General features: G+C 39.9%; 1 long non-coding RNA gene across 1 annotated transcript in view; it reads left to right on the plus strand.

Moving 5' to 3' along the window:
* Positions 1 to 22947, plus strand: part of LOC119774241 — a 33560-nt gene that overhangs the window by 5274 nt on the left and 5339 nt on the right. The window contains exon 2 of the long non-coding RNA XR_005279502.1: positions 12862 to 12937. This is a non-coding gene — a long non-coding RNA (uncharacterized LOC119774241). The remainder of the gene's footprint in view (positions 1 to 12861; positions 12938 to 22947) is intronic.

The following is a 22947-nucleotide window of genomic DNA, read 5'->3' on the forward strand; positions in this document are numbered from 1 at the left end:
GTATGTAAGAACCAATTTCTCCTCGTGCATGCTCTGTTTAAAAGTTGCTGTTCTCATAGCTTATACAAGCTTACCTTCCAAAAGGAGATTTGTAAATTTATGTCTCAATAACAGCCTATGTCAGACTCAGTGAAAATGGTTGTGAGCCAGTAGGGCGGCCTTTCATAAGGAATGATTGACAATTAGGAGGATCGCTTATTTAGTTATTTTTTTACTTTTCTTCCAAGACACCTTTTCAAATTATAATTATTCATGCCAAATCTTAGAGGTTGTTTTTAATATCATTTCAAAATAAAGATATTGAATAAACAAAAACAAAATAATCTGAAAAATCAAAGGTGCCATGGTTACTGTGCCAGGGCTGCAGAGATCTACAGCAGCAGATTGGGAGAACCTCTTGACAGAGCAGCTACTAGTCCTGAACGAAACCAATTTATCGTTTATAAGAAGAAAATTGCACCTTAAGTTTGACACAAGTTAGCCTGCCTTACCCTAATTAAGCCTTCACCACCTAGATACATAGTAGTAGCAGCTACATGCTGAGGTGACTCTTCAGTAGGGATCAGAAAATTGGTCAGATTAGATGAAAAGCTGGAGAATACAGGAAGGAATACAGGAAAATCCAGCAAAGTACTTAAGCAGAAGGTAGATTATCCCCTTCTAGCAGGAGAAAGACCCAAAAGCTATTTGTCGCTTTACAGCTAAATAAAAACGGTTGGCAAATGTGGGAAAAAAGCAAATATGAAGTCTTACTGGGTTATATTGCACATGACAACCAAAGCATCATAGAGTTTAACATTATTCAACAACAAACAGTAACTTCCTAGGAGATATAGCATTAGATTTTAGAAGCTACTTATAGTACATAGTGCAAGTAAATGTGTAAAATGTAACTCATATATAATGATATTAATGCAACCATTCATCCTTTCATTTACAAGAACCTTGTTGAAAGACTAAATATCAAGATAAAACATTTTAAATAGGGACTAAATTTTCATGGATTGAAGAGAAAATCATTTTTTTATGTTTCAAAGTGCTGCGCCAAAAGAAAAACCTCTTTATCTGCACTGAAATTTAGTGCAGAATTGTTGGTTTCTTCTTGCAAACACAAGGCTCCCCATGGCAGGCGCTTATAGCAACTTTTCTGAGTGGATGATCTCTTTCAGTTCCAACCTAAACAAATGGGACTGCAGGTAGAATAAAAGATCTACTGCCTTGTTATTGAGACATGGGTGTGAAACAGAGTTCACAATTGCTCCGTAGTTATGGCTGTTTGGAGGATTTTGAACAAGTGCTTTATTCTTGGTTTAAATTTAAAGAAAAGCTAGACTGCAATCAACAGTTATAAAGATGCAGATAATGAGTTATTGACAGCTTCAGTGTTTATACCAGAAAATGATTTCCTGGGTTTAAACATTAAGCTGTTGTATATTCGCTCTTCCTGGGTGTTAGTGTTCAAGTACTTCCTTTTGAGTTGTTCAAAGATGCCGCAATGGGCTGTGGGGGAGGCCAGAATGTATGTGCTTCTTAGAAAGGTCATTAACGCAGCCAGTGTTAATGTTTAAAGAACTCACGGATGTATTCATACAAGGATTTGTATTCAGTGGTTTTATATGATAGAGCATCAACCCCTTTTAAGTCAATACTTAGAACCACGTTTGGCTACAATAAAAGCTGCAAGTCATCTCAGGCTTTTGCACATTCAGGGACTATAAGGTCTTTGCTTGTCTTGCAAAAGGTCAACCTTAGTTAGATTATTAAGCGTTTATAAACATCAGTTTTTATGTCTTGTCTCAAATAGTTTAATTTAGATCTGAATTTGACTTTCAGGCCTATCTCTAGTTGGGAAGGTTGTCTAAAACCAGTGATTAACATTCTTAGAGCACAATAGTATCACTCAGCTGTTATTGTCTGGGCTCTCAGTACAGAGATTCACTTTTGAGGGTTTCAAATGAAATATCTTTGTTAATAGACTCTGAAAAGTTTGTGTTTTAGTGCTTTTAGATTTGTCTACTGCATTTGACACTATTGGTCAAAGTATTTTAATCTGTCCTAAGCACTGTGTGGCCTTTAGGGGTGTCGCCCTTCATTGGTTTTGTTCAACCAAACTAGTTGGATATTCTGTGTAAAATTTCCTAACGTTATGTCTTCAACTGCTCCTCTTTCATATGGAGTCCATCAGGGGTCAATCAGCCCTCATTTATTTGCCCCATTGGCTTTGTTTTTAGGTTATACTGATGACTGCCTGATCTATTTCCCATTGGCAGAAAACGACACTATCCAACAGCTCACAAACTTAATGACAAAGCATGGCTGTCTCTTAACCTCCTTAGTCTGAAACAGAACAAGAACAAAGTTATATTGCTTGGACCCAGTTGATATTCCCTCCTTCATCGTAGATCTTGGCTCACTGTCATTCTGTCTTTGAGACAATCTGGGGTAAAGTTTGACTCTGATTTTACATCAGCAGTGTTGTTCACAGAAGGTTTGCCGAATGTTCTTTCATTACAGTTTGTCGTAACTACAATGACACTCTAAAGGGCTGTGTATACTCCACAAGAAATGTGTCGTAGTTAGCTTGTCACAGGTATAACGCAGATATTTTTTAATTTATGCCCAGTTTTAAAGTGTGGTTTGCGCTATGTTATTCAACGCAAAAACGCAAGAGGGACATTCACAAACTGGCTAGGATTGTAGGTGTTCATGTGTTGGTTTGATGAGCTTGTTCAAAGTCTACAACCCCTCATCAAACACTGGAAGACACACAATTCACCCGTGTGTGTTCCCAAAAGACTGGCCATGGCGCTGCGTGTTTAGACTTCGGGTGCAAATGAACAGTCTGGGGCACAGAGCTACAACCTTGCATCCTGCACAGTGTCTGGGACAGTGTCCGAGTTGTGCCAGGCGTTGTGTACGGCACTACAGCCAGTGTTTCTGCCATTAGGTAACACACAGGAAATATGCATAGTGTAGAGCGGATGTAGATTTGACCAATCAGAGGCCTCCTTTCTCTCCTCCCTGCGACACTACCTGCGGCACTGTCTGCGGTCATCTACAATTTAGGGGAGGTGCACTAGAGTGTCCGCAGAAGGGGCGGGGGTATATCTGCATTAGCTGTGACACATACGCAGACGACCTGGTTTCTGAACATAAACCAGCCATTACTCAGACCAATCAGCACAAGCATATCACTACTATCCTGGTATCCCTTAACTGGCTTCCTGTGCCCTACTGATCTAAAGTTAAGCTTTTATTTATTTTTAAAGGTTTAAACAACTTTGCTTTACTATATTAATCTGTGCTGCTTCCCCCGATGCCTTAGATAAACTGATCGGCTGCTTTTGACAGTCCCTACAGTCAGGGAGACAGAGCAGTTTCCCTATAAGAATAAGAATGGCCTCCTGTTTTTCTGTTGTTTTTTTATTTAGATCTCTATTAAAAAAAAAAACACTTTTACTTTTTGGCTTTTAACACACAGCCACCCTTTCTTTCCACATCTTTAAGTGCTGTCACTGTGGACCTAATTTTTGGCTTTTGAATGTTTCTACTGCTTGCCGGAATGTATTTAATGCTTTTTACAGATTATCTCCTGTTTTTAACTCTATATGTTCAGCACTTTGGCTGCTCCAGTGGTTTTAAAGATGTGTGATACAATTAAAACCGACATTCCATTTTAGCTCTTGTCTTCATGTTTAGAGGTTTGTCCTCCTAGGTAAACCTCTGTTCCAGTTTCAGTTGTGTTGCATCCTATAAAAAGCTTTTCTCCCAGGATTACTTTGCATTTATCGCTCTCTCCCTCTTATAATCAATTCTTACCAACTTTCCTGTCCCTCTTGATGAAAATCACATCCCCTGCATGATATTGCAGTCCATACATTGTTAATTTTCCACTGTTTAGTATTTTGCAAGTAGACAAACATATTAATCTTGTTCTCATCTAAGCAGATCATCTTATTGACATGTTTGCTATGTCTCTAACATGTGCCAAACCTAAAATGGAATTTCTTCCATAAAAAAAGATGTATTAATGGAATCACCTCCGCAGTCATACTTAAACATTTCATTAAATGTTTTCCCCGAAACTGCCTGGTAGTTCTTTGTTCCTCATGATGCTGTGATTTCCATAATGTTCTCTAAAAAAGACAAGTGAGGAGTGGCAAGTTAAAATTCTGTCATGCTTGTCATGGCTACCACAAACAAATGTTGAAGTGGTTAATCCCAAAGAATGAACACCCAAACCAAAGCTGAGAGGCGTTGTTTTTTACCCCATTTACACTACCCTTGAAAAACCATGCCGAGACCGGTCCGAGCTCAGTAACTGAGATAACTTATCGTGTCTAAATGGAAAGCAAACTTAACTGAACCGAGCTAGACACAACCGAACCGAGCTAACTGCAGACCAGTTCCAAAGGTGGGCTTGGCTCGGTTTTTCCCTGGCTCGGTTCTGTGATAACAAGAGCGCATGAGCAGAACGCGTCATCTCCGTCTGGCTGCACACCCAGATTCACACTCCATTCCAGTAGTTGGCGGTAATGCCCCTCCGGAAGTTGCTTGCCAACACACACAAAACAGAAGAAGAACAACAACTATAAACAACAATCAAATTCTTCTCCACGCAACATTTTAACCCTAACCCTACGCAAACACCGAAGCACAGCAATAATAATCAAGCATAACTTTCTGAATGTAACGGGTGCCGCCATTTTGATTTGCTTGATTTCCTCCTTCTTCGTCTTCTTCTTCTTGTGTGTTATGGCGGTTGGCGAACAACTTTTGGTGCATTACCGCCACCAACTAATTGATTTCCTCCTTAAATACTGGCAGTAATACCGCAGATCATCACTAGGAGGCGAGGAGTCGAGGAACCGAGATAGCGTGATGTGTAAACGATCGTCAGAACCGAGCTCGGCCTGGTTAACTGATCCGAGCTCGGATCTGTCTCAGCATGGATCAGTTTTTCAAGGGTAGTGTAAATGGGGTAATGGTGTCCAGTGCAGCAAGGACTGCTTGGACTCATATATTAGGGAAACCAAACAACATCTACACAAATGATTGGAGCAGCACAGGAGAGACTGCACCTCAAGAGCAAAGGACAGACCTTTGACAACCAAAATATTCAGATCTTTGACAGAGAAGGAAGCCATTGGCCTGGCATATGACCGATTGATGCATTTAGAATTAAAATTGACCTACAAGAATAAATCTGGAAACCCTCATATAGAGAGTTTGCAAAAGGGAGGGACTTCCATTACAATTGATTGAGCTGATTGGGTAACTGCCTCCAATGTTGGGTTTTTAGCCAATTAAAGCAGTTGTAGCAGCTTACATTTGTTTCACAGCTAGCAGAGTTAACTGATAAATCAAGTCGGTGGAAAATATAGGCAAAAATGGCGTCCTTTTGCATTTTCTTCAAAAATAAAGTTCTTACAGTTTTCCGCTAAAACTGGCGCAGCCATGTTTGTTTTGCTTCAGTTGTTTTGCTCTGGTTGGCGCATTGATGTCATACACATCACTGCATTTCCTTGGTCCTTGTTCTCTATAGAGGCAAATGCAATGGCTTGCTCTTGGAAAAAATGTGATTTCGGGAGGGGGAGCTTTTGAGTTTCAGCTCCCAAGCAAATATAACAGACTTTAATGACCCAGGAGAGAAGGAGGGGTGGGTCACTGATTTGCATTTGACTTGAACTGAACCAAAGACGATGAGCCTCCATGTGCTTAAAAACAAAAGAGCTACATATATAATGTGCTACAGGTGCAAATTAACCACACTCCAAAATAAACCAAGACTGTACAGTAGTCCAAACATTGAAAGTGAAAGTCAGGTTGCCTCCAGTTAAAGCTGGGATTATTATCAGGTAAAGGTGCAGATAGGTGTAACTTTGGAAAGTATATGGTCACACAGAATTTCATTAAAGAGTATATATGTATCTGGAGGAGACTCGATAAAATGCTAGCCACACTTTTTAAAGATTCATAACAAGTATTGTGGTAAACATAAGAGGAACCTGTAGAAATGTGTTTTGTTCAGTCACCTTGTGGGTAGGAATATGTTTGCAGCCTGTATCTGAGCCTATGTTTACAGAGGGGATTGAGTGTTGTTTTATATGAAATACTGTGCAGAGTCATGCCAAGTTACCCCCAGCGGTTTCACGTTTGAGCCAAGCACTCTGACCCCTGAAAGGATTCGTACCAAGCCATCTGGAGGAGAAGGAAGGTTACACAATAGAAGATCAGCTGTGCTCCTCCTATTTAAATACCATTCTGCTCAGCTATTTGGTTTCATGTCAGAGGATTATGTTTAGTACGCCGGCTGCTGTGTCATGAATCAGACAGCAGAACAGAGCCTAGTGGCATTAAGCCTAATAGCAGTGCCATGGCACAGAGACCAGATCGCTCAGTATTTTTTGCTGCCGTCCCGGCTCACACGTCGTTCTACACGGCAGGGCTGCGCCCTTTCAGTTAGATTGACTTCTTCAAAAATTCAATTATGCTCAAAAATGAACAGCCAACATGTTTGGATAGAAAGGGTTTTAGAGTGAGAGCCATCCACTGCTGTAAGAATGTGTCACATATCTATGAATACTGAATGGGCTGTGCTACAGTTGGCAGGCTGTCCCCGTCACTGGGATAAGTACTTTTGTCCCCCCCCCCTCTTCTCATCTTCCAGCTGGACGGCAACCTTCTCCCCCGCACCCGCTGTACAATCCTCAAAACAGATTTCTGTCCTCTCCTCTCCTTCGTGGGGGCGAATTCTTCTCTTGGCAGGCGCTGCAGCAGATGATGTCAGATTATGTGAACATCACGCATCATCACGGAAAGATATTAAGGGAAACATTTGCATGTGGACACTTGAAGGCGAAACTCAAAACACCCTCTCTTTTTTTTCACATTATTGAACAGCAGAGCTGGAGTTTGTATAAAAGATTAGCGTCTATTGAGCAGCCGGGGATGATGTCAGTGTAGTCATGGCAACGATTCTTACACATCAGCCCATGTTCTTCACACAGTTTGAGTAGCACTCAAGTGCTATTTTTCTGACAAATGTCAGAACTAATTTCTTAAAAGGCAATGAGTTTCTTTTTTTTTTTGGGTGGTTTAAAAAGTAGAGCAGGAAGCATACTTCACATGGCCAAATAGGAGGCCTGCTTTCTAATTGTTTCCTTTTTACTGTAATGCTAATAACCTATTGGGAATTCAAGAGGCACTCTCTGTATAGAATGAATATTTATGGCATCAGTCAAGCAAAGCGGCCAGTATTTTCGATGAGACATAAATATGAGCCCTTGCTCGAGTCTATTGTCAGGTCAAACCCTCCCTGGCACGACCAGTGCCGGCGGAAGTCAGTCCTTTCTGCTTCAGAGAGCTAACACAGTGCAGCTGGAGTAACCAGAGAAGGTGGAGCAATATTTCGCTGATAGATGTCCTTTGATAGAAATGCAGAAAGGTGATAGGCTGAAGGGGAGGGAGAAAAAAACAGCCTGAGAACACAAAAAAAAAAAAATACTTGGTCCTCAAAATTAAGAGTTTCAGGGACTGTTGTACTGCTGTGAACAACTGCATCAGCAGCTCAGTGCTCTAATCTCTGGGGACGGAGAAAGGAAAGTAATTGTGACATTGGTCTTTGGCTGGGAATTGCTACTCAGAGCAATTTAGCCCAGTAATCAGAAAGCGTTAAGGTGAATAGTCAAAGCGGTCAGTTCCTTTTATGCAGCTTGTTTAAACAAGGAATGGAAATAGCACCTACCTTCAATAAAAATAAAATGATAAAATATATATATATATATATATATATATATATATATATATATATATATATATATATATATATATATATATATATATATATATATATATATATATATATATATAAAAACAAAACTGTTTTCTCACCCCTCGTGGGGTGGTATGTGTCATCCTCAAGCTCGGGTCCTCTACCAGAGGCCTGGGAGTTTGAGGGTTCTGCGCAGTATCTTAGCTGTTCCTAGGACTGCGCTCTTCTGGACAGAGACCTCTGATGTTTTACCTGGAATCTGCTGTAGCCACTCTCCCAGTTTGGGGGTCACAGCCCCCAGTGCTCCAATTACCACTGGCACCACTGCTGCTCTTACTTTCCACATCTTTTCTAGCTCCTCCTTCAGTCCTTGGTATTTCTCAAGCTTCTCGTGTTCTTTCTTCTTGATGTTGCTGTCGCTTGGGATTGCCACATCTATCACCACTGCCTTCTTCTGCTGTTTGTCGATCAACACGATGTCTGGTTGGTTAGCCATCACCTGTTTGTCAGTCTGGATCTTGAAGTCCCATAGGATCTTAGCTCGGTCATTCTCAACTACCTTAGGAGGTGTCTTCCATTTTGACCTTGGGACTTCCAGCCCATACTCATGGCAGATGTTCCTGTACACTATGACAGCTACCTGGTTGTGGCGTTCCATGTATGCACTTCCTGCCTGCATTTTACACCCCGCTGTTATGTGCTGTATTGTTTCAGAGGCATCTTTGCACAGTCTGCATCGGGGGTCCTGCCTGGTGTGGTAGACCCTGGCCTCTATTGATCTTGTACTGAGTGCCTGTTCTTGTGCTGCCATGATTAGTGCCTCTGTGCTGTCCTTCAGTCCAGCCTTTTCCAGCCACTGGTAGGATTTTTTGATGTCAGCCACTTCTTCTATTTGTCTGTGGTATACGCCGTGCAGCGGCTTGTCCCTCCATGATGGTTCTCCTTCCTCTTTCTTGTCCTCACTTTCGGTTTTCTCCTGCCTGAGGTACTCACCAAGCCATTTGTCTTTGGGGGCCATCTTTCTGATGTACTCCTGGATCTTAGTTGTTTCATCCTGGACAGTGGTCTTGACACTCACTAGCCCTCGGCCTCCCTCGCTACGCTTGGTGTACAGTCTCAGAGTGCTGGATTTGGGGTGGAACCCTCCATGCATTGTGAGGAGCTTTCTCGTCTTGATGTCAGTAGCCTCTATCTCCTCCTTTGGCCAGTTTATTATGCCAGCGGGGTATCTGATGACTGGTAGGGCATATGTGTTGATGGCTTGGATCTTGTTTTTCCCATTCAGCTGACTTTTCAGGACCTATATATATATATATATATATATATATATATATATATATATATATATATATATATATATATATATATATATATATATATATATATATGTCCCTCAGAGGCTCTGAGTCACTAGTGTAATTTGTCCTGGTTTGTTTTTGTACATACTGTCCCAGTACTTAGTGTCTAAGAGGACTAATTTAGGGGCCAATGTTGCTCTATTTTGATGCTCTGGTTTGGTTGTTAGTAATAATGATGTAGATGATTCCCTTTTTTATACAAATTATGCCTAATGCAATGTTTAATTTTTTAAAAAGCACTCTAAAAACAGCTGGATTAAAACCAATCCAATTTTGGGTAATTTTCCTTAACCTCACTCTGGGTCATAAATGGACCGTTTCAGCTTTGGGCTAATTTAACAATGGGGGATACGTTTAACTCATCATGTTTCTCAACTGTTTAGGCTTTTTACCAAACCAAAAGGGGTGTTGATGGCCAAATCCAGCTGTGAATGGGTGAGAGGTATGTAACACTTAAAGCAGGGGTGGGCAATTCCAGTTCCTGGGGGCCGGTATCCTGCATCTTTTAGATGTGCCTTTGTTTCAACACACCTGAATCAAGTAATCAGATAATTGGGAGGAATTGGGAGGAATTTGCAGGAACCGACAGCATACTCAGGAGGTAACTCAGCCATTTAATTCAGGTGTGTTGGACCAAGGATGGATCTAAAAGTTGCAGGATACCGGCCCACAGGAACTGGAATTGCCCACCCCTGACTTAAAGGCTGATTTATGCTCAGAAACCAGGTTGTCTGCGTTTGTGTCGCAGCAAATGCAAATGGGCCTCCGCCCCTTCCACAGACACTCTGGTGCACCTCTACAAAATTATAGGTGACCGCAGACAGTACCGCAGACAGGAGGCATCTCATTGGTCAAATCTACATCTGCTCTACACTATGCATATTTCCTGTTTGGTACCTTACCAGCTTGTTTTGTTTGTATGACTGTGGAAAAGGACTTGTGAAGTTGGACCAGCTATAGGAGTGAGGTGCGCGAGAATGCTGGGACCCTTTTCCACCTGGATCCCCGCTCTTTTTCGCCCTCATGTCCCCACTTCCTCACCACCTCGGCCATATCTAGACCCACAGCTAGTTCGTGATTGTCCCTCTTGCGTTGTGGCGTGGAGTGACATAGCGGAGACCAATATTAATATATTCAATATTCAATATTGGGCATAAATCAAAAATATCTGCAACAAGCTCACTGAGACACACTGCTTTGGGAGTATAACCAGCCCTTTAGACCAGAGGTCTTCAACAGGGGGTCAGCGACCCCTATGGGGTCCCCGGAGGTACTGCATGGGGGTCGCGAAAGTCTTGGTTGATTACTTTTTTTTTTATATTCCCTCCTGCAATTTTTTGCACTAATTAAAATGTCTTTAAATACACATTAACATGAATTCAACGCACTGTAGGAAACATATAAATGGAAGCAGAAGATGTCCTTCAGTCATCAATGCACACATTTAGCGACACACAGGGGCTCTTTCCAACCTGGGCACTATTTCATTCACACCACCTGTCCCATCAACCAGGAATCAGAATCAGAAATACTTTAATAATCCCAGGGAGTAATTACTTTTGTTACATGACTCCATATGTAATAGAGTGACTATAGGACCAGTTTGATATAACACAATTTCACACAATATATATAATTAGGGGGTCCCCGCTCCATCTCACAATTAGTTTGGGGGTCCTTGACCTCGAAAACGTTGAAGACCCCTGCTTTAGACGTAAGACCAGTCAATCAGAGGAACATTCAGGACAGGCCATGTGCAAATGTTGCATACCCACCAAGTCTTTGGTCAAATATAAAAACTTACTCTGTGGGTTGAGCTCTAATTTTTGTTGTAGAATTCAATATTTTCAAAATGATAAACCTCTTTTCTAACCCAACATGTTTTGACCAGTTGTTTGCCATAAACTATGCCAGCCTCTTTCCAGACAGCATGAACCCAGCAGTTGGATCGATAAAATGCTTGTTTGTTGGCGTAACCAGGCCCAGGCTGTTAAATAGCTGGCTAATATCATTCATACAACAGATCGGGCAATGACTAACTCCAGTTTAATGCTTTGGTTTGCTTCATGACAATAACGTTTGATGTTGTTTCTTAGTGCCTTTTAGGCAAATGCACCAATCAAAAATATTAAAGACGGTGTCAAACTGTTTCAGGCAGATTCTGCTGATTGATTTGGATTTATTTGACCAGGGGCAGCTTGGGAACCTGCATGGTGTTAGATTAAAAACATCAACTGCTACCAGAAACTGAGTCATGTACGTGTCCGTTCTCTGTCAGGCTGTTGTTCTGATAAAGCAAATTGATAAGATGCATGTGTCCCTCTTAACCATATTTGTTGTTACATGTTATTTATTTTTTTTGTTTAAGCTCAAAGAGTATTTCTGTTTTACGTGATCTGTTTTATGTCCTCCTGAGCTCCTATCATGGGTAAAGTACACTGTTTATTGAAATGTTTTATTGATTGTGTATGTCTGAGTCTGCCCTGCTTGCTATATATGCACCATGTTTACAAATGGGGTGAAAGTGGCAGGTTTACCTCAGTGATTCAGAGATTTTACTTTGTATTTTCCCCTAAAGCAGATGTACTTTATTTTTCTAGTGTCTCTCTCTTCCAGTTGGACATTGCTCCCAATTTGCTTGATAGATCTGACTAAAATATACCGGGAGTCTATCTCGGTTTCAGATAGAAAACATGTTGCTACTGCATTTAAATGTATAAACATCTAATACCTAGCTTTTAATGCTAACCAGTGTCCACAACAATTGATAAAATGACCTAATTTTTCTAATTTAAAGCAAAAGCATGGTTTGTTTGGAAGTGATATCATTCTGACGTCTGATTGGATGATGGAAAGACAGCAGAGGTTTGTCGCTCTTCCTGGTTGCTACCTGGTTAGCCAAACAGAGATCTTTATTAGAGTTAATTACATTTTCATATTTAGTGTACTGTGGACACGACACATTTTCTAAATTATATTAAATGACAAATCAGCTGATAGTTACAGAGTTAACGTCAAGTAATTATTAAGAAATTATCTCCTCTGAAAGATATTTTGAGTCGTGGATATTATGCAGATGCAAATTTATGTATTTTTAGGAAGAAATGTTTGGTGGCATATTTATATCTTCATGTTAGGAAAATTTATAAACAATAATTTTGGTTTCATCAGGAATATTCCTTTGCTTTCATTTTAATGTCGTTGTCACAAACAAACCGCAACATTTTACTCAAAATACCAAATTGCCAATTGGATCCGCTTTTTCTTGAGAACGGCTTTGAGTAGTGCAAATAAAGCATTGCTTGTCCATCTTGCACTTCATGCTCCCATCACATGTAAACAAGGTTCCTCCAGCTGAGACAGCTGACTTTGACTTGAGTCATCTACACTCATCATTTTAACCTATTTAGTTTAAAAAAAAAGGCCATCATAACGTGGCTTTGGAGCAGATAGAATAATATATCAGAGGCTTGTTGGACACTAGGTCATATGTTTAGGTGCCTTTGGATTATGTTGTGACAATCTCCTCTAGGTAATTCACATATTACTGTATGACTGTTTGCGCTTTGGATCTTTTGATCCATTCTAAAACAGCAGGGAGGTTGCTTGAAAGTAACAGAGTCGTTAAAGAGTAAAAAGAGAAGCCTCATCTCAGTGAATCTACCCATTTCTCTCTGAGCTCAATTCTCTCAGGGGTGATGTTATTTTACACTCTGCTATGATCCACAGGGTGAGGGGAGGGAGTCCTGAGAAGGGATCTGGCCTGGAAGAGTACTGGAATTGGGAAAAATGTTGCAGAGAAGTGGTGAGTGATTCCAACCCTGTGTGAAAAACTATTAATCAAAAAATGTCCTGATCGACAATTTAAACTCTCCTTTCTCTGCATTCCCCTCCTTCCCCCTGGCCCATTTTATTTTCACCCCTCTACTCTATAAAGGCATTTTTTTATTTATACTGATCTATGTTTTTGTAAGTGTATGTTTATCCACCTTATCTGTCCTTTCTAAAGCATCAAATGTTCCATATTTTTCCCTAATGCCTGCCCTCGATCTCAGTGTGAGTAGCTGTAGGCTGGAGCAAGGCCAATGCAAACAGCTTGGGCAAACCTGTTTTCAGAGCACAGTCCGTCAAAGCATTTCACCCCTACCGGCTCACATGGAAGTGTGTGTGTTTGTGTGTGTCTTGTGCACTCACATGACTCCCCCTGGACACAATGCTATGTGCCAGCGAGGTCAGCATGTCAATTGATTGGAATATTCCAGCCTGTACGCATTCTCTCAAGTTGGGATCAATTATTTTCTTCACATGTTAGTTTTTATCTTGGGGGTGGGGTGGGGGTGGGGGTGGGGGTTCTCAGTTATTCTATAATTCTGTAACTACACTATTAAAGAAAAATACTTTTACTGACTAACAATTCTCACATTTGAAAGCTTGGGTTCAGGACAGTCACAGTTCTTCTTTTCTTTAGTCAAATGACTTGGCTTTTTTATTGCTAATGTGCCATTATCTGACACAAGTCGAAACTTTGATCCTTAGGTTCAAGGGGATTTTTAGATTTGAAGCAAACAAATTTAGCATCCACATGAAAAAAACAGTTAAACAAAGTCATCTTGGAGCAATCTGTTATCAGATACAATAACAAAACATCATATCAGCACATTAGTGTCATAGTTTGACTTATTTTTGTCTGATCTGCACCATACAGGTCAATCAGAGGCCATATGTAGTACCTCACAAAAGCATACTTCTGGACTTTTTTGACATTTGGCCACATTGCATCCAGAAAAATCAGTGTAGTTAATCCAAGGTACAAGGGACATAGCTTGCTATATACCCAGTCTCAGCAATGATGCCTTGACTTCCCTCTCCATGGACACCTCCAGCTCCTTCGAGGGAAGCCTAATGCACAATTCACACTACCCTCTGAAAACCGATCCCTGCCGAGCTTGGTTCCCTACGACCATTTAAGTGCCACGCTGGAACGGTTCCTCGCCTCCTAATGGCAATTTACGGTACTACTACTCCCTAGAGGTAAACAAGCAAACCAACATGGTGGTGCCTGTAACTTTCAGAAAGTTCTGTTTTATCTTTATGATATTTCGTTGTTTGTGGAGAGCCAGGCGAAGAAGGCAGCCTTTGGTGAATTTACTTGACAGGGTCGGTTGACAAACAATAGTTTAAGCAGGGCCTACAGATGCAGGAAACAATGACAGACATTTAGGTTCCTCACACTGCAAAGCAGAATGTTATGGTTCTCCCCTTTTGGGACTACTTTTCAGTTCTTCTGTTTTGTTGATCTTTGGTTTATTTTCCATTATATTCAAGCAGTCTTTAGTTACTCTCTGTTTCCCCCCTGTGCTTGTTTCCTTTCCCCTTGACTTCCCTCTAGTTAGTTCCATTCACACCTGCTACTTATTTAGCTAATTTATCCCATCCTTTGTTCTGTTCCCCTTATATACACCACCTCTGCAGTCACTCAGTGCTGGTTCCTTGTTTAGTTGCTTCCTCATCTCTGGCTTATGAATGTCCGAAATTACATGATTATAGAGGCTGACTGTAAGATGATATGGCCTGCTCATGCGCTCTTTCTTATCTGAGGACCGAGGCAGAACTGAAACGTGCTTTGCCCTGTTCATGAACTAGTACCACTTTTGCGCAGTTCGGTTGTGTCTGGTGCAGTCTGGTTCAGTTGTGTGTGCCATTTACACTCAGCATTTATCTCGGTTACCGTGCTTGGAGCAATCTCAGCACATTTTCGAAAGGGCAGTGTAAGTGGGGCTTAAGGCATTCCCAGGCCAGCCAAGAGACAATAGCCCCATTTACTCTACCCTTTTGATACCGTGCCAGGATCAGTCCGAGCACGGCAACTAAGATAACTGTTAAATGTAAACGGTGTGCAGAACTGAACTGGACCAGGCCAGATACAATGGAACCACGCTAACATAGTACAAGTTCTTCAGTAGGTTTCGGCGCGGTTCAGTTCTGGCTTGGTTCTCTGATAAGAAACAGCGCATGAGCAGACCGAGTGATCTCCTTACAGTCAGCCTCCGTAATCATGAAATTTCAGACATTCATAAAAACACAAGCTTCCCTACCGTGCCACACAATTTACAGTGATGATTCTGCTTAGCAGTGTGATGAACCTAAACTCTTGTTGTTGTTTAATGCATCTGTAAACCCTGATTAGACTATTGTTTGTTGTATCCACCTCCCAAAAGCCGACTCTGTCAAGTAACTTCACCATTGGCTGCCTTCTTCGCCTGACCCTCCCCAAACTTCCTGATTGTTATGGGTGCTGCTATGTTGGTCTGCTTGTTTACCTCTAGAGAGAGTAGTAGTACCGTAGATCGTCACTAGGAGGCGAGGAACCGTACCAGTGTGGTTCGTAAATGGTTTTCAGGAACAGAGTTTGACACTGATAACCGATCCAAGCTCGGCACAGATCGGTTTTCAGAGCATAGAGTACTCCACCATATCCTGGAGCATCCTCTTAGCCTCCTTGTAATGGGATGTGCCTGGAACACCACCAAATGAGGTTTCTAGAGGACATCAAAAGCATATGCCCAAGCTACTGTACCCCAAATTGTTCTCGATGTGGAGGAGAGGTGGTTCTACTTCAAGCCCCTCCTGCATAGCTGAGCTCTTCACTCCATCTCTTAGTGCCACCCTGTAGTGTAGTCTCATTTTATCTGCTTGTTCTGGGGATCTGTGAACCACCCCAGTGCTAGCTGTGATCATGACTGGACGGAGCCCCTAGAACCACATCCTCTGCAAAATGTAGAGAAAAAAATCTTCTGGTTCCCAAACCAGTCCCCATCTATAATTCTATAAATCATTTAGACTGGTAACAGGTCTGCCTTGATGTGAGAAAGACCAACCAGACTACTGCTTCACTTGTTCAGAGACTGGACGGCTCTTTGTAAATGGCCCCAATTCTTTAGTCTTCATCGGCAAGGCTTAATTCGATGACCACTTTAGAACTTTTTATGCTGGTCCAGTGTTCCATGACTGAGATGAAAACCAAACTACCCTTGCAGAAACCAAGGTTTGACTTTTAGCTTTACAAATAGCTTAAAAGACTGGAATGTTTGGCATGCATTTGCTTTTATCCCACTTACTCCTTTGCCACTGAGTAACCAACTGCCAAAATTAATGTCCATCTGTGTTAAACTCAGTATCAATTCAGCTATTTTGTTATTATCTCAGGGGCTTGGTGATTACTTAGAGAACATTTATGCAGAAGCATCATCACCAAGTAACTAAACAGAAGGGTCGGAGTGAAAGTCATGGAGAGGTATGACAGCTTTTAGACGTACACTACAAGAGTCCAGTCTTTATGCCGGGGCAATATTTCTATTAACTCAATTTTAGAAGGAAGTGTCATATAGATTAGAAATCTCAAATATAGAATGAAAACAGCAACACAAATAAGATATGCAGACCAAACCATCAGCAGAAGTGTAACATTACAGCAAGTACAAACAGCATACTTTACTCAGAGCTCACTGGCAATATGGCATGCATACCATCTAAAGCAATCCATGCAAAAGCAATGCAAATGCTTTGTTGGTCTATACCTTTCATTTTTGATACAAACCACCTATTACCCCAAACATACAAGCTATTGTTTTCAGCTTGATTCAAACTAGAGGAAAAATGTTTTAAAGTTTTCTTTTTTTATCTGAAAGTGAAGTCACCAGTAGACAAATGATTTTGTAAAGTTTTAGCCCTTTATAGGGCAAGTGATTTTTTTGGTCACTACATCTAACCTGATTTTTGCCACCAGAATATACATATTTTTTTAATTTTACAAATGTAATAAAGTCTTGGTCTGTCATCCAATAACGCTTTTAACCGTGTGCCCTATAAAGGGTCAAAATCCAACATTTAGTCTTCATCTCTTTAGTTTACTCTTTTTTTTCCTGCTATATTACTGAATTGCTTTCGGTATCAAGCTGATGTTAGGTGTTTTTTTTTTTTTGTTTTTTTTTGTCCTATAACAGCCAATTGTAATCTGCGGAAATGTTCCAGTCCATAAAGTAGAAGTAATACATTATAAAATGAAAGGCAAGCCATGAGGAGCAGATGAATAGTAATAATGGTGATAGGAGCATCAGTAGAAACAGCAGTAAGAACGTAAGTAGGAGTGATTTGTACCAAAAATCAACTAATTGGTGAATGATGATAAAGGCAGATTTATGATTATTTTCAGCAAAATCGTGACTAAATGCTGGTAAAGATACCCTAAAAGTGTTGAAGCTGTTGTCATGATGGGGTTTAGGTGTCTAACCCAAAATGCAGAAACACTCACTGGAAACCGGGGAAAAGTTAAGTGATTTATTTATATATGTACAATGGTGAAAATACAAGGGTTCTGGGTTCAGTGGCCTGGTCACAGGAGGAACTTAACTGCACAGATGGGGATTCTGATCAGCAGGGGGGGGGAACCCTATGAGTCCAGAGGCTTATCGGCAGGCAGTGGGCTGAGGACTGAGGGCTAGGCTGAGACGGAGACAGAATGCAGGCAGGCAGGTTTCTGGCTGAGAGAAGGGATTCAGATCTGCAGGGGAAGAACCTTGTGAGTCCAGAGGCTGGCGACAGGCAGAGGACTGAGATCTGAGGCAGAGACTGAGAATGAGTGCTCGCAGGCAGAATCTAGGCATGGGCAGAGGCAGAGACTCAGACTTAGTGCAGGCAGGCAGATTCCAAGCCGTGGTTTCTCTCTCCAAAGTTTTTCTGGTTTTTAGGCGAGTCAGGATCTGAGAGACAGGGAAAAACAGGGTCAGACAGGTTTCACAAAGACAGGGTCTTAAATCAGGCAGGCTGGCTCAGATTCTGCTAACCATTACTGGCAAACACTCTGGCGCTGGAGTGTCAGTCTCCTCCTCCTTAAGTAGGAGTCCTCTTGATGAGCAGATGGAAGACAGGTGTTGCAGGAGAGCACAAGCCCTCAGGAAAGGATCCTCGGCGCCCTCTGGTGGGCAAGCCTTCGGATCCCAACAGCTATATTTGCAGCAATATGCATATTTATGCATAATGCCCTTTTGTGAAAATATTTTAATAGGCTTAGGTTGCCCTGAACGTAAGTCTTTTAGAGAAAAACTAAAAAAAACAATCCAACCAAAATGTGTTTTTGTCACATACTTGTGAGAGTTTTTGCTTGGACCTAATGTAAATCTGCCTCCTCCAACAAACCTGCAAGTAAGACAAAATGAACAGCAACTGAAACTCTTAACAATTGACTGAATCAATTCTGTTCTTGAAATGTTTTGAAGCAACAACCCTTTTTTTCTCTGAAGAAATATCTCCTTGGGCAGTCTGTTTTCTCTCAGGTAATATATATATACATATATATATATATATATACATATATATATATATATATATATATATACATATATATATATATATATATATATATATATATATATATATATATATATATATATATATATATATATATATATATATATATACTGGAGAAACATGAATGTGAAAGCCTGAGTGAGAACTGATCACACTGAGCAATCTGCATCTCATAATATCCAGACCTGCATCTGCACACCTGGATTAAGCAAACTGCTGTCTTTCATAAGAAATAGGCATAAGGTGCATGGAAAACATTCAAGGAGCTTAAAACCATTTCAAACAACAACGACTCCCCACAGAAAACTCTTTGACTTTAGAGGAAAAGCTACCAAAGGACTTGCATTAGAAAAAGAGTAAATCAAAGCTTTTTTTTTAAAGTATAACTGATCAGTAATTGTGATTCAGTTATTGGCAGTGATGCTCCACAGCAGAGAGGTCTTGGGTTCATATTCTAGCCTGAGGTGTATTTGCATGGAGTTTGCATGTTCTCTCCATGGAGATCTGGCTACTCCCCCTCTGCTCTGACTTAATTTTACAGTCCACACATGAACATTGTAGGTTAATTGTCTATCTCAGTTGCCCTAAGGTATTAGTGAGCATGCATGATTGTTCTGTTTTTCTCTCAGACGTCCTGTGATAGACTCAGTATATCATGCCTTTTGTCAGATGATCGCCCCCTTGTATGTGGGAATAAGCAGTGGGCAGATGGATCTATAAAAGCATTGAAACCACACAACACATTTACATACAGTGAAGACACATTATCTTTTATGTTTAATAATTTTCCATTAGAGTACAATTTTAAAAAGTATTTCTAGATTAAAAATACAGTCAATTTTGTGACAATAATGCACCAATCTATTTATCTTTTAGGGTCTCTAAATATCAGATTTATCTGCTTCAATTTTACTTTGACTGATTCTTTTTTCAATGTGAAAGGTGGGGTTCCTTGTTTTCTTTAAATCTTTAAAACAATGTTTCTTAAAATATTTAGTTTGGAAACTTCAAGAAAAGAGATATAAAACTGGATCATCAGCATAACATGATGGGAAATATCCTGAGATGATAATGGATGAAGGTAACATGGTGAGATTTTACTGCAAGATAGTAATAAATCTGACAGATTGAGAACCACATCTTTGCATTCTCTAAAATTACTCCACCTCTAAAATATGTAGGAAAGCAAAGATGATGATGTCATGGCTTTTTACACCTATTTTGATCAGTTGATTAATATTAGTTTATTGGAAGCACGCTGTTGATGTATATATTTAAAGGCAGCGGCTGAAACACGCTGCATCCTAGTGTTTAATCATGGAAAACACAGTGAAATAAGTCCTTTATTCTGGATGTCTAAGTAGGAATCATTTTGAGAAACCCACCTGACCTAAAACAGCTTTAAAGTGCTTTAGTCTGATACATAACTTTTTTTGTAATACTTGCTAATGCTTCAAAATAAAGGTAGAGCTTGATGCATTTTAAACAAGACAGTTTTTTTTCCACACATCTGTCTAGAGAGTCACAAGCTGGGAGTTGTTTTCCTGTCAGAGAAGCCCAAACAGTAGAGATGTTATTATTCAGCCTCCAGACTTTTCAGCAGAACAGTGGGCAGCTTATGCAAGCAGAGCTCCACTTTCAACAGCAGCTGTTATCAAATGCTAATTCGCCATCCCATCTTGTGTTTGCCGATCCACAAATTCATTGCTGGAGCAGAGCTGGTCGAACACAGGATCATAATTGTGTGCAGACAGGCTGTGAAAGGCTTCAGGAGGAGCTGTGATGCCTTTAGAGCGGTGCTCTTCTGCTCCCTGCTGATGTGAGGTTTCCTGTTAGCCACCCTCACCTAAACATTGACAAACTATCATAGAGGGGGATCAATAATGTGTTTCAAATGGGAGTCAGAGAATATGTGAGGTTTGGGTTTCCTCAAGACAGATCAGGATGAAACTCCAGTCCAGGTCTGGTCTCTGTGGGGATGAGTCAAATGCAGCTCTGAATGCTTCCTATTCATGGTTTAAACCACCAGTCCTGATCTTTCCCTGCAGCCCAGCGGAACTAGCCTGACATGATGGCTGGCATCTTCAGTCCCTTTCAAACACATGATAACTCATTAAAACTTTTACAGATTTTCTCACATCCCAGTCACAAACTTTGACCTATTTTATATGAATATTTTTGTAAAAGGTGACAAAAATAACAAACCTTCACTGAAAAAAGTTATGCAACTTTTTTTTTTTTGCATTTACTTAATCATATTTAGTTACTTTAACACAATTGTTTCATGTTAGCAGGGTAGGACATAAAACAATTGTCAAAAATAACTAAATGTGAATAAGTAAATACCCAAAGGGATTGCATTATTATTATTTTTTTTCAGTGTTTGGAATCAACAAGAAGTCCTGTGTGCAATTTGTTGCTTGTGCAAGAAGGTCTAATTGGATAGAGGAGTTTTTTACCCAAACAGAAAAGCTGGATTATGTTGTCTCCAATATTCACTATTTAGCTTGATATCTGTGATTTGATATTGGATATTAAGGATACAAACCAGTGCACTTTACATGGAACTGTTATTTCTTTTTTTTTTGCTGCTTATTTGTTATAAATAATATAAAGCACATTCATATCTTTCATAGTTTTTTACCTTTTTTACCAATTCTTATCTTAACGGTGAAGCTTTCTCTTTCATAGATATAAGGGTCATTCATTCAGTCGTATATTGGCCAATATGCTCAGCTCAGGTATATTGAATTGGATCGGGGAAAAAACTACAACGAAGCTAAAAATGTGGTCAGAGTCACAGCTGAATGGCTTTGATCAAAGACCTAAAACCTAAATCCAATTAAGAACTTTTGTCAAAACATGAGAACTGATGAAGCAGATTTTGACTTACCATCAAAAAAAGGCACTTTGTGATACTACAAATTATTTTTTTCCCTGTGTATCAAAATTCTGTATTCATAGTTTGCTCTACCTAACTTAATCATTACATATTAAATAAATAAATGCCTGAGTTGTAAAATGAAAAATTAATGTTGCTTGTCAGAGCCACTAGAGAAAAAAAACACAACTATCCTCCAAGTCTTTGTTTAAATCAATCTGAATAAAAACTCTGTTGACAGTTTATGATTCTAGCTTACAAAACCTAAAAAAAAGTTCATAAAGCAATATATAGACTAATGATTCTCAGGTACATGGTCAGGTACAAGTCATAGGTCATTTTGACCCAGCTCAAGGTCTCTTTTTCCTATTCTCTTGATTTATTCACAACACATGTCATCTAAAGGCACTTTGCATGGACAATTGATTCAAATCAAGCAGACAGATTGGTTTAAAATTTTCTATCTAAAGAAAACCAGCTGCTGCATCGAGTCACCGACTTTGCAGTATTGACTCCTCCTGGATGATCTGGATCTACCTCCTGGATCTAGAGACAGCTTGCATTCTGTTGCTGAGTGTTCAACTCATAAAGAGCAGAATTAGCACGGCTTATCAGGATGTGTTACCAGGAGTCGTCTCTTAATGACTGTGAAAGCTGTGTAAGGGTTAGCAAGCCAAACACATGCAGTTAAATAAGAACATATTGTGTACAATGATCTCATACCACCTGTCAAGCACAGTGGTATGGAAGGTGACGAATGCCAAAATACAATATATAAATAACCAATGAAATAATTATTGAAATGTGTCATTCAATTAATAAAAGTGGAAAAAAATACATAAATTATTTAATAAATATATATTTAACATCTAAAACATTTTTAATGTTTTAAAGCGTTTACAAATAATAACTTAGAATGCATGAAAATTACACTGGTAAAATGTTTACCAATATAGAAATGTTGAACATCATTAGAAAGCTTAGATTCTCCACAATTCAACCACCAAGTTCATTTAATGGACATAGCGAGCACCAAAGCAAAATTTTGCAGCATGTCGAAATGTAGCATGACAAAGCAGCCACAACAAGCAAGAATGTCTTTATAACTGCTGTTCAAAAAAGACTTCTTATTTTCGAGAATAAAAAAAACAACTTTGAGTCATGTTTGAGCTGATGCAGCTTGGATGTTCAACTCACCCAATTTTCATGTACCGGTATATATTCAGAAACTAGAAGGTGTTAGATTTCAAATAATGTATCACACATGTAATTTGGGCTTACTGTGCCTCAGTTATTTGCTTTTCCATTTGGGTTTGCAAAATAGGCGAATTTCCCAGAAATGAGGTGGATATTAAGAGGTTAATTAAATGAGTGTAATATATAGATTTTTAATTTAAGAAGTGATTATGATTATTTCATGGTTTAGTAAAAGAATTTCATGTTCCTGCACTGAAGCACAGTAAAAATGTTTTTAAACTGTCACACATCCGTAAGTGAAGGAGGCGGGACTAGAGCGGCTCACATAGAAACCCTGATGTTTGATTGGCTGCTTCTCACTCTGCAAGATT

Source organism: Cyprinodon tularosa, unplaced genomic scaffold, assembly GCF_016077235.1.
Source record: "Cyprinodon tularosa strain WSP-4 unplaced genomic scaffold, ASM1607723v1 ctg803, whole genome shotgun sequence".
In the NCBI taxonomy this organism is placed as follows: Eukaryota; Metazoa; Chordata; class Actinopteri; order Cyprinodontiformes; family Cyprinodontidae; genus Cyprinodon; species Cyprinodon tularosa.